At 41.3% G+C, this 13,236-nt stretch overlaps 1 long non-coding RNA gene across 1 annotated transcript; it reads left to right on the forward strand.

Moving 5' to 3' along the window:
- Positions 1-9,493: 9,493 nt before the first annotated feature.
- LOC130905662 (uncharacterized) lies at positions 9,494-10,584 on the forward strand. The gene is made up of 3 exons (XR_009061138.1): positions 9,494-9,566; positions 10,191-10,319; positions 10,436-10,584. It is a non-coding gene; the product is annotated as an uncharacterized LOC130905662 (long non-coding RNA).
- The last annotated feature ends 2,652 nt before the right edge of the window (positions 10,585-13,236 follow it).

Genomic DNA, 13,236 nt, shown 5'->3' on the forward strand with positions numbered 1-13,236 from the left:
GTCGCACTTCAGCAAACAGGAAATAGGATTTCCCCTCGTTTATCAACAGAAGTGCATCAAATTTTAGAATCAGAAAAGCCAGTATAAGGGTCTACTTACAGTGCCTTGCAAAAGTATTCGGCCCCCTTGAATCTTGCAACCTTTCGCCACATTTCAGGCTTCAAACATAAAGATATGAAATTTAATTTTTTTGTCAAGAATCAACAACAAGTGGGACACAATCGTGAAGTGGAACAACATTTATTGGATAATTTAAACTTTTTTAACAAATAAAAAACTGAAAACTGGGGCGTGCAATATTATTCGGCCCCTTTACTTTCAGTGCAGCAAACTCACTCCAGAAGTTCAGTGAGGATCTCTGAATGATCCAATGTTGTCCTAAATGACCGATGATGATAAATAGAATCCCCCTGTGTGTAATCAAGTCTCTGTATAAATGCACCTGCTCTGTGATAGTCTCAGGGTTCTGTTTAAAGTGCAGAGAGCATTATGAAAACCAAGGAACACACCAGGCAGGTCCGAGATACTGTTGTGGAGAAGTTTAAAGCCGGATTTGGATACAAAAAGATTTCCCAAGCTTTAAACATCTCAAGGAGCACTGTGCAAGCCATCATATTGAAATGGAAGGAGCATCAGACCACTGCAAATCGACCAAGACCCGGCCGTCCTTCCAAACTTTCTTCTCAAACAAGGAGAAAACTGATCAGAGATGCAGCCAAGAGGCCCATGATCACTCTGGATGAACTGCAGAGATCTACAGCTGAGGTGGGAGAGTCTGTCCATAGGACAACAATCAGTCGTACACTGCACAAATCTGGCCTTTATGGAAGAGTGGCAAGAAGAAAGCCATTTCTCAAAGATATCCATAAAAAGTCTCGTTTAAAGTTTGCCACAAGCCACCTGGGAGACACACCAAACATGTGGAAGAAGCTGCTCTGGTCAGATGAAACCAAAATTGAACTTTTTGGCCACAATGCAAAACGATATGTTTGGCGTAAAAGCAACACAGTTCATCACCCTGAACACACCATCCCCACTGTCAAACATGGTGGTGGCAGCATCATGGTTTGGGCCTGCTTTTCTTCAGCAGGGACAGGGAAGATGGTTAAAATACAGGAACATTCTGGAAGAAAACCTGTTGGTATCCGCACAAGACTGGGACGGAGATTTATCTTCCAACAGGACAATGATCCAAAACATAAAGCCAAATCTACAATGGAATGGTTCAAAAATAAACGTATCCAGGTGTTAGAATGGCCAAGTCAAAGTCCAGACCTGAATCCAATCGAGAATCTGTGGAAAGAGCTGAAGACTGCTGTTCACAAACACTCTCCATCCAACCTCACTGAGCTCGAGCTGTTTTGCAAGGAAGAATGGGCAAGAATGTCAGTCTCTTGATGTGCAAAACTGATAGAAACATACCCCAAGCAACTTGCAGCTGTAATTGGAGCAAAAGGTGGCGCTACAAAGTATTAACGCAAGGGGGCCGAATAATATTGCACGCCCCACTTTTCAGTTTTTTATTTGTTAAAAAAGTTTAAATTATCCAATAAATTTTGTTCCACTTCACGATTGTGTCCCACTTGTTGTTTATTCTTGACAAAAAATTAAAATTTTGTATCTCTATGTTTGAAGCCTGAAATGTGGCGAAAGGTTGCAAGGTTCAAGGGGACCGAATACTTTTGCAAGGCACTGAACGTCTTCGTAAAACCAAGGTTGCATTGTTGTAGGTTTTCAAAGCTGTCGTCGCTGAAATGATGAGAAACAATAAGCCGATTGGGGACCTGTATGTATGCTCACAAAAAAACCTTTGCAGGGGAGGTTTTTTTGGACCACTCATAGAGTTTTGAGTCTTCCTGTGAGCAATTCATCGCTACACATTGAGATGGCAAGATGAATCTCGCACGTAAAACCCAGAAAATGTTTGCAATAATTGGCGAGGATAGCGTGGTGCTATATTTCCGTGTTCAGAGTGGTGGCGAGGCTCACTGGAAGTTACGTCATCAGGTAGCGGTCGGCAGGGCGGCCCATCCCTCATTGCTCAGGTGTTGGTATGGCCATTACTCAGAAACTACGCGGTCAATTATTATTATTGTTTTTATGTGACTTTTTGAGACAGCGAATGATGCATTTAATACAATTCAACCAAGTAAAACACTCAAGAACGAAATCTGAAAAGCTCTCCAGCTGCCCTTTTGAGTAGTGATGCACCCTACTGTGCCAAGGCACCGATGCGTGTGCTGAGTAAACCGGAAAAAATAATCTGCAAAGCGCACATCGAGGCATGAGTTGATTACGCTTGTGGCCACGCCCAAAGCCTCGGAAGGCACGTTGCTACGTCCGAAGCCTCACGAGACGGGCTTCCTACGTCATCGCCAACACATAGTTTCGCGGGTGATTCGAAATTAAATGGCGCACCGAGACAACAATGAGCTGACAAGTGACACTGACACACCCAACTCACATCTTCAAACCTCAATTTAATCGGATTCGTTTTGCAATGTCCACAATGAAAAAGAAGAGAACATCCCCTGTCTGGGATCATTTTGAGCATTTCTCTCCTAAAAAGGTACAAATTATAATAACCAGTGTGAATATATATTGTAAATTATTGTGACAACACAGTGTATCCCTCGTTTTAATGTCTTTCTTTTACTTGCAGATTTTTCATAAGGTGAAGTGCAAACTTTGTTCTAAAGAACTTGGGTACCAAGAGAACACTTCATCCGTGTTGAGGCATTGTACCCCGGCCTCATCCGTCCCTTGCGAAAGACTATTTTCAAAAGCAGGAGAAATCCTATCAGAAAAAAAGAAACCGTTTAAAGCCAAAAACTTATGAAATGCAGGTTTTCCTCAATAAAAATGAATGAAAGGTGTGTCTTGTTCCATTCAATTCAATTCAATTCAATTCAATTCAATTCAATTCAATTCAATTCAATTCAATTCTATTCTATTCTATTCTATTCTATTCTATTCTATTCTATTCTATTCTATTCAATTCAATTCAATTCAATTCAATTCAATTCAATTCAATTCTATTCTATTCTATTCTATTCTATTCTATTCTATTTGTATAGCCCACAATCACAACAGAGGTCTCAAAGGGCTTTACAGAGGCAATATGATACACAATTAGAAATGAAGCAACAAAGATGAATAGATACAGTTCAAGTCCTGGGTATCCCCTATCCTAAGACCCTCCATGCCGGCAAGGAAAAACTCCAAAAACTCCAGAGTCAATTGGGAGAAAAATGAGAAACCTTGGGGAGTACCACAGTCAGGAGAGATCCACTCCCAGGACGGATAGACAGGAACCCCAGAACGGCTAATGGGAATTAGCAAGCGAAATTGTAGTCCGTAAAAATACAGTGGAGTAAAGGAGCAAGAAGAGGTCCCTCTGGTCAGATGAGACGGGGGTAGCAGCGAGGACGTCAATCCAGCCAGGGGTCCGGATAGTCAGGAGGCTGCAGCTGAAAAATAGGGGACACCGGGTGACTAGTGATGAAGAGACTAGACAACTAGATATTAACAATGGAAAATAGAAATAAAGTAAGACAAGTAGTAGGTAGAGTAAGAAAAGGAGATAGAACTCAGCGGCTGTACTGCCCCCAGCATTATAGCTTCTAGTGCAGCTTAAACTAAACTGTGAGTCTACTCCGACTTCAACTAGCCTAACCATAAGCTTTGTCGAATAGGAACGTTTTTAATCTAATCTTAAATGTGCAAACTGTCTCGGCTTCTTTAATACTAGCTGGAAGCTGATTCCATAAAACAGGGGCTTGGTGGCTAAAGGCTCTAGCTCCGACAGTACTTTTATAAACCGTGGGAACTACCAGTAGACCTGCATTCTGAGATCGGAGTGTTCTGTTGGGGCGGTATGGGACGAGAGCATCGGTGAGATAAGATGGCCCCAACCCATTAATGGTCTTAAATGTAAGAAGGAGTATTTTAAAGTTAATTCTAAACTCGACTGGAAGCCAGTGAAGTGCCTGGAGCACAGGGGTGATGTGCTCTCTTCTATTGGTTCCTGTTAAAAGTCTTGCTGCTGCGTTTTGGACTAGCTGAAGACCTTTTAGAGAGTTTTTAGGACAAGCTGCAAGTAGGGAGTTACAGTAATCCAATCTCGATGTAACGAACGCGTGAATTAATTTTTCTGCATCACTTTTAGATAAAATATTTCTAATTTTGGCAATGTTGCGCAGGTGAAAGAAAGCCGTTCTACAGGTTTGTTTAATGTGTGCTTTAAACGATAAGTCAGGGTCAAATAAAACTCCTAGGTTTTTAACTGTGGCGCTGGAGGCTACACTTACATTGTCCAGAGTGACTATCTGGGCAGATAAAGAGTCTCTAACACTTTTCGGGCCTATTATAAGGACTTCTGTCTTTTCAGGGTTAAGTAGAAGATAGTTAGTGCTCATCCAGGTATTTATATCTCGGACGCAGGCGCTTAGTTTTTCTACTTGCCTGACCTGCTCAGGTTTAATTGATAAATACAGTTGTGTGTCGTCAGCGTAACAGTGAAAGTTAATGCTATGTTTTCTGATGATATTACCTAGAGGAAGCATATACAGCGTAAACAAGATGGGCCCGAGGACAGATCCTTGCGGCACACCATAACTAACTCTAGAGTACGACGATGATTGCTGGTTTACATTGACGAACTGGTACCTATTAGATAAATATGATTTAAACCAGCATAGGGCTGCTCCTCTAATGCCTATGTCACATTCTAATCTCTGCAATAAGATATTATGGTCGATTGTGTCAAAGGCTGCGCTCAGGTCCAGCAGAACCAGGATCGAGACTAATCCAACGTCAGCGGCAAGTAACAAGTCATTAGTTACTTTAACTAATGCGGTTTCAGTGCTATGATGAGCTCGAAAGCCAGACTGGAACTGTTCAAATAAACTATTGTCCTGTAGGTGCTGACAGAGCTGTTTAATTACCACTCTTTCAAGGACTTTGGAGAGAAATGGTAAGTTAGAAATAGGTCTATAATTGGCCAAAATATCAGGATCAAGAGTAGATTTTTTCAAGAGCGGTTTAATAACTGCATATTTAAAGGACTGCGGCACGTAGCCAGTAACTAATGAGGTATTTATTATATTTAAGATAGTGTCAATAGTTAGAGGCAGGGTCTCTTTAAAAAGTTTGGTTGGGATTGGGTCGAGGAGGCACGTTGATGGTTTGGAGGACATTATAATAGAAATTAAATCAATTTGGTCTACAGTGGTAAAGTTATTTAATATTTTAGAGGGTTTTATAGGAGATTCCGAATTCTTTGTCTGCACTTTATCAGACCTAATAACTGGAAGTGATTCATTTATTTTATTTCTAATAGTTGCGATTTTATTGTTAAAAAATTTTAGGAAGTCATCACAGCTAAGGGTGGTTGGGATATAAGGTTCTATTGAGGTGTGACTGTTTGTCAGCCTTGCTGCAGTGCTGAACAGAAACCTAGGATTATTTTTGTTTTCCTCTATTAAGGATGAGTAATATCTGGTTTTAGCCGTACGCAAGGCCTGCTTATATGTCACTAAGCTGCGTTTCCAGGCAGAGAGGGTGTGCTCTGTGTTGGAACGGCGCCAAAGTCTTTCTAATTTGCGTGTCGATTGTTTAAGAGAGCGTGTTTCAGCATTATACCAGGGAGAGGCTCGTCTCGGCTTGACAAACTTTAATTTGGAGGGAGCGACGACATCGAGGGTGGTACGAAACGTAAACAGAACACGATCAACAAACTCGTCATTAACAGCAAGGCCGGGTATCATTCCTTCATAATAATAATCATTTACGTTTGGGTCGGGTCGGGCCGGACTTCTTCTCTCGCTAACTTTGTTGCATTCGTAGGAATAAATGACGGTGAATAATTTTTGTATATGGATGTTAAACTATAAGGAATACTTGTTATAAAATAAATAAATTGGATAAAACAGAGAAAGGGCGCTGTGGTAATCCCAAACATGCATTGTTTGCGCACATGAAGGCTCTGGGGCGCTCCGGGAGTCTGCAACTCTGCATCCTGATATGACATTAGTCAAACATCTTTATCATTTGTTTCGAGGGCCGCACCTCTTCGTGCAAAGCAGAACATCGTGGAGTTCGTGGTGTTCCTCAAAATGTTATTTTGTTTCAGTACTCCTTAAGGCAGGTTGTCCTTTTGTGTGTTCTGATGCGAGTCATTAAAATAAAGAATGTTATTTAAAAGTATTTAAGTTTATTTTTGTATATGCTGCTGTTTCTCTCCTTGTCAGAGAGGTGCGTCCATGAGAGCACAATATCCCACACAGAAATATATTTAACAAACCTATCCAGCGTTATTTCGTTGTGTACATGCATTTATAATGATCATAATAATATGTAGACTATTTAAACATTACGAAAAATTGCGTTTTTTTTTCTGCCAACTTGAAGAAATTAAATGTCTGTTGCTGCATTTTGCCAAGGAAATGACGCATGAACTATCCACCTGATAGAACAGACACAAATATAAAATATATAAATGTTCATTAAATATTCATTTTACAGTCTTGTTTAACTGGGAGAATTTGTTACAAAAGACAGGCTTTAATTTGTTATCATTATGCACATAGGCGTCGTCACAAATGTGATCACACAAAACGCAACCAATTTCCAAGCAGTGCTCTGTCCAGGTCTGACTGACCTCCATCCCCGCATTTCCTCCTTCTGGGTCCTCACAAATAAAAAATTAAATTTCGGCTTTTTTTCGGCCACAGGGATACAAATAAAAAATGCAATTTCGGGTTTTTTTCGGACTCGGGCCTGCAAGTTAAGTTATTTGCTGGGCTGGGTCGGGCTTTAATACACGCGGGGCGGGCGGGATTTCTTGGGCCCGATCTAGGCTCTATTTTCAAGTAACACACGCACATTTATTCACATCACAACTCCCTGCCCTTTTGACCCCATCAAATCCATGGTATCATTTTAATCACTCTGTCTGTATGACATTTATTTTCCACATGAAGGCGCAATAGAACAAATGAAGCCTCATGATGCTTCGGCCCAGGAGCGAACCAGTTTGATGGAAAGCCTCATTGCTTCATGATGCTTCAGTTTGCCATCACTGCTTTTGAGAGAGGCGGAGTGGTTGTGGTGAGCACTGTGGATGCTGTCAGTGCAGGATGGACGTGTTGACAGGTCACCGGGTAGGTAGAGGTGTCCAATGAGGGGCACGCTGATCAGGTCGGAGAAACCAGACAAGTTGATCAGGCAACGTGGCAGTGCGTCCGTTGGGCTTGTAAAGCTAGGTGATGGTAACTGCTCACAGCTGTGGCTGCTCCAACCATCTGACGTCAGACCTGTAATCAGGCAAACTCCCCTCACCTGAGGCAGGGCTCAGGAAGGAGGGGCGGGGAAGAGACACGATTGTTGGCCATATTTGGCACGTTTTTGCCGAAAAACAATCGAGCGGTTTATCAATGTGATTGGGGTCTAACGTCTTTAAGTGACGTCTTAATTGATTTGGCTTCCCGCTGGAAACATTTTTAGACACAGAAAACAGACCGGTCTTTCCCCATCGCCTACTGTATTAACAGTCAAAGCCAAACGCTACATGCGCTTCGTCATATATCCTCGTCCAGCTCTTCATAGTTTCGTCATATAACCTCGTCCAGCTCTTCATATCTCCAGAGCTCTTTGCTGTGTGCTCGTTTGGTTAAAAATACTGCGACCCCATGAGTGGGTGTGCTTGTACATTTTATTCTAGTACGGCAAAAATGTTTTCCTGAGGTCACATGTGCCACCCTTGGCACATGTGCCCCACTATTTGAGAAGTACTGAATTGAGGTGACAATAATTATTATTATTATTATTTTTTTAATTCCATTTATTATTATTGTCATTCCAATTTGTATTGCGGTTGTGCCCCACGGGGGCTTCTTGACGCTTTCCTACTTCCCCTCTATTTTCTGCCCAGGTATCCTCCTTGGGCTCTGGTGCAGGTCGCTGGCTGGGTGTCCCTGTCGTACCATGGGCCTAGTGAGCCCTGGGTGTCCAGTGTTGGTTGGAGTGTTACGGCGGGGCTGGTTATGTGGTGGTGGCACGTACCCTCACCCCTTCCCCTTAATTGGCTGGGGAAGGGCCGTGGCCCTGGGGCAGCTCCGGCGCGGCATTTCCACCCGTCTGCAGGACTATCATATGTTTGATGGGATTCACGCATGACAATTACACACTGAAGTAGAAAAAAACTCAGTGTTAAGATTTGCGATCAGGCAGCATAGAATAGGATGCCAACGTATCTACATTCCCAATCACTTATCTTTCTGATCCCCCAACCCGGTCATCAGGCCCCTCACATGGCGTTAACTGGAAATACAACTAGCTAACAATAGCACCAACATATTGATAGTAAGTGTAGGCGTTCAATGCATTTCTTGTTGTTTGTGCTTTGTCTGTCCATCTCTCCAATTCTTTTTTTCCGTCCCCCCATAACCCTTCCTGTTCGCTTTCTCCTAATAAACGAGGCAAGTTGAATGATCACAATGGGAGTATGTCATAGTCCCATGTGATACATTAAAACTGTTTTGAACAATCAGACACTCAGACTTCCGTTCTGTGTGTCAAGCAGCTGAATGGGTCATGGAGAAAAAAAACAAAAAATGTGTACAACAATGGTTATTTCATGTCTTTTTCCACATTAGCCTTTTTATGTCGTTTATCAGCAAAATGACATTTTACACACACACATAAAATAATGTCTTTTTCCACAATGGCCCTTTTATTTCCTTTTTTTTTTCAGCACAACAATGTCAGTTTCCATCACAATGAATAGTGTTCTGTCAATCAAATAGCGTACATAAGGCAGGATCAGTTAAGTGAATGGCTGGATCGTGGAGTCTAGTAAGCGTCAATGAACTATCAGGTAAACTTCCAGAAAGCACAACATCAAAAACACACACACACACACACGCTGCTGCTGAAACCCTCCATCTGGCTGAGGTAAAGGCCAACTGATCCGTGACACATTTTTTCCCCTTCAATTGAGGATTCTTTTGGTATGATGGAAACAGTAAAGATGTCGTCATTCCTTTAAAGTGCCTGTGACACGAAAAAGCATGTTTATTTCATAATACACGCGGTATTTTATGCCCCTGAATGATATGGACCGCTTGGATGTGTGTGGGAGCGATCGCTATATTTATTTAGTTTTTTGAATCCCGCGCCATCAAAATGAGTGACTTCCGGCTTCGGTCTTGCATTGAGGAGGAGGGCGCTGTGACGTGTACGGTAGAAGACGTTCTCTTCACTATACAGTGTACTGTTGTGGATGAGGACGAAGGATTCAGCTGATTTTGCGGATTAACCCCTTAACGCCGAATGTCGCGATTCGGCATCATACCGTTCCCGCTTTGAAAGCGGCCAAAATATCGTCTGCCTTTGTTCACTGCCGGTACATTAATGTCAAACACATGCCTAGGAACCTTTTTCAAGCATTAGTTTCAGTCGTGTCCGACCAGAGACAACACCGCTTCCTTTTCGGACCGTGATATTCAAGATGAAAGCCACGTCGAAGTCCTGCGCACCAACTTGACTAATTCATTCAATTCAAGGTAAGTCAGCTAAAATAAAAAAATATGTACCGTCTTATTGTGTACTTGTGTTGCTAACACGATGAGATAGAGTTTCTATGATGAGTATTTTTGAAGCTCTATGACGATTTTGGTTTGTAGCGCTATCGCTACAGCCGGCATCATCGGAAAAGCACCTCCCCCCTCCCCCCCGCAAACGTAAATGCGTTGTTTGTCGAAGGTTTGCAACACTCGCACGCGTTTTATCTATAAACTATCACTCTCGTTATCATCTGTAAACATTACAAAAGTAATGTGTTGCATAAAAAAGGGCATTTGTGGTTACTATTTTTCTGTAGAACAAATAAATGAACGCATCCTTTATATGCAACGGTGCACACGGGTGCCTCCATGTCGTTCCACTTTTAGACACATTTTATTCAGACATTGCCACACTTGTTGTCATCTGTAGACATAATAAACATAATGTGTTGCATAAACAATGTCATTGCTATTGATTTATTTTACTTATTTCTATATAATGAAAAATGAACACAGCATGAGCTGATAACTACCAAACAGAAGCAAATGTATGTATGTTGATGGTTTTCAACACATTTTGTTTTGAAATTATAACAGTAATTTCTTTACCTTATTTTTCTGCAGAAATACAAATGAATGCAGCAGCTTTTTACGCAAAGCTAGCACACCGGGCCAAACCACCTCCTGTTGAGAGTGCTCTCAGTGAGAGTGAGGGCAGCGATGAGGAGTACAATCCTAATAAAGCAAGTGAAGGTGAGTTTGTGTCAAGTTTGAGCTTGTTTGACATCTATGGATGTAACTACGTGAACACACTGAAAAGATAAAAACGTTTGGTGTTTCCTAAAGTGATTTATTATTTTCTGCACCAGGTGATGAAAGCAGCAGCAATGACTCTACAGTGGACATTAGCAGCAGTGAGGAAGATGATGATGATCCGCCTCATCCACCTCCAACCACCTGCTGCACCTGCAAGATCTGCAAGAGCTACATCAAGGGCAGATCGAGCCTAAACCAATATATCCAAAAAAAAGCCATACAAATTGGGATACAAGATTTTTGTACTGTGCGACACAAGAGGTCTGGTGCACTCATTTGACATATTCACAGGGAAAATAGATCCGGTACCAGGCCAACCAGACATAGGAGCCAGTGGTAATATTGTGCTCAAGCTTGCACAAGTCATTCATCCTGCTCTTCTTTGATAACTGGTTCTCATCTGTAGATCTGTTTGTTGCTCTTGCAAAAAAGGGCATACCTGCACTTGGGACCGTGCAGCACAATCGCCTGCGTGGGTGCTGTTTCAGTGCAGACTCATAGATGAAGAAGAAGCGAAGAGGGACATTTGAAGAGCAAGAGGCTCTTGTGGACAATGTCTGCATAAGAGCAGTCAAATGGTTTGACAATAGAGGGGTGATTGTTGCCAGCACATTTGCCAGTGCCCTGCCTGTTATGATAAAAATCATCATTTATTTATTTACATCATATGTCTTCTAGTCTGATTAAAAATGTGATGTACATCTGTGTTTAAACAAAAACAATAATTGTTTTTCAGAATTTCACAAGCAGTGAAAAAAGATGTTGCGATAAAAGTGTGTTCAGACCTGAGATGGGTATGTGCCTTTTTTGCCATTTGTTTTCCTTTATTGCCTGTTGTCGCTAATCGGCATCATACCTAAATGTATGACTATTTTATGGGCTATATTCAAATTAACACTTTCAATTTAATTTAGCATCTATTTGAAAGTAAAAACACACCCCAATTATTTTTTTTATTATTGGAAAAAAATTTAGGCATTAAGGGGTTAATACTTTTATTTTTTGCATCACGCCAGCCAAACGGCTGCAGAAAAATTCTGTATGCGGGAGAGGCGTATGCGCCTTTTTGGAGTTTCAAAAGGTTCCCATTCACCGTGGATATTTACTGTGGGACCATTGGACTTACAAGGAAGTGAGTAAACATCTTGTTTTGTATTATGTCAAATACGAATACAGTGATTACAAAGTAAACACTATAAAATTCCTTTAAATAACGGACTACTTACGTTTGATCATTGATAGGCATGTAAAAAGCTATCCTCATGCTTATTAGCAGTTAGCTGTTAGCACGTTAGCTGCACAACAACTCCAGCCACCCTCCTCCAGGGAACGAACTGTAAATTGCTCTCCGCCGGGCGGTTTGACGATCCGCAAAGAAACTCGACAACCGGGTCGTCATGTCAAATAATCCAGGCTAATTATGTGTGATTTTCCACTTCGAAGACTTTGAAACATCCCTCGGTTCGGGTTAGCATGTCGGCTAGCTGTCACTCCTTCTGGTCTGCTTACATTCTCCGAAGCCGGGGAAGGGAAATTACATATGTCCGATTTAGGTGTCATAAAATATCGTTCGGGAGGTGTGACAGTAAAGGTGAAGTCGACTGTTTTGACCATTATGGAGTCATTTTGCCATGTCGTCTTGAATAAATGGATTTTTATTATTTTATATTCCATTTAGCACAAGATTGTTATTTGTCATGACCATGCCATTTATTTAGCAATTGGGGAAAGTACTTGGGTAAAAAGAATATCCTGTAAAAATATTGAAGTAAAGAGACAGAAACAATGACATTTTGCCGCTCTCTTCGTCGCATTTTCCTCATTGTGAATAGTTCCCCCTCGACGGGCTGACTGGTCCTTCTCAAGCCATTTATATAGCTTTTGGGGAAAAATACTTGGATAAAAAGAATATCCTGTAAAAATATTGGGAGTAGAGAGACTGAAACAATGACATTTTGCGGCTCTCTTCGTCGCGTTTTCCTCGTTCTGAACAATTCCCCCTCAATGGGCTGAATAGTAAAACCGATGAGCCCAGTCTACCGCTGACGTCATCCACCTGTTGGGGACGCTAAAGCCCTATAATTGAAGGCGTGGCTAACCGGCAGATTAAAAGACTAATTTCTCGTCATCTGCGCTTTGCTAAATTGTTGTATATAGTCGAATCGTCTCAAAATATGATTCTAATTCACATAATAACGCCATTTAAGACTTTTTTTCTGGTGTCATATGCTCTTTAAATCCCAATATTGATGCAGCCTTCTTCCTAGTATAATTTTGTATTCTAATATTATGAAGTACTGTAACATCTATTGTTTTAGGGTCAACTTAAAAAACTTATTTAATGAACCGGCAAAAAAAGAACTTTATGATGACCAAAAGAAATGACAACTCTAAAAAATAAATCAGCTCAAAACCAACATTATTTACCTAATAAAAATGACAAATGCATAAAAGTGTTTTCACTCATCGTTATTTCTTGGCCATATTGATCGTCTTTCTGACCAAATTTCTATGATTGCCACAGCCGCCTGACTATCCTGACCCCTGGCTGGATGGACGTCCTCGTTGCCCCCCAGTCTCATCTGGCTAGATGGATGTCCTGATATAGGGCTATACAAATAAAATTGAATTATTGGGACCATGGGAAAAGTGCTTAGAAAATGAACTCTGCTTTAATATATATATTTAAATAGCTAATTACTACCCCCAAAAAGTTTGTACTCACAGTTTCCAGTCATTTTTTAAAAATAATTAGCGTCTTTGTGCCAGTTTTTTTTTTTACTGTGGCATAGACATATTTAGACAACGGAGTAGGATTCGTAGCGCGTGAAGTTGTTTTAGGTCACGTGCACCA

The sequence above is a fragment of the Corythoichthys intestinalis genome, chromosome 17 (assembly GCF_030265065.1).
Source record: "Corythoichthys intestinalis isolate RoL2023-P3 chromosome 17, ASM3026506v1, whole genome shotgun sequence".
Taxonomy (NCBI): domain Eukaryota; kingdom Metazoa; phylum Chordata; class Actinopteri; order Syngnathiformes; family Syngnathidae; genus Corythoichthys; species Corythoichthys intestinalis.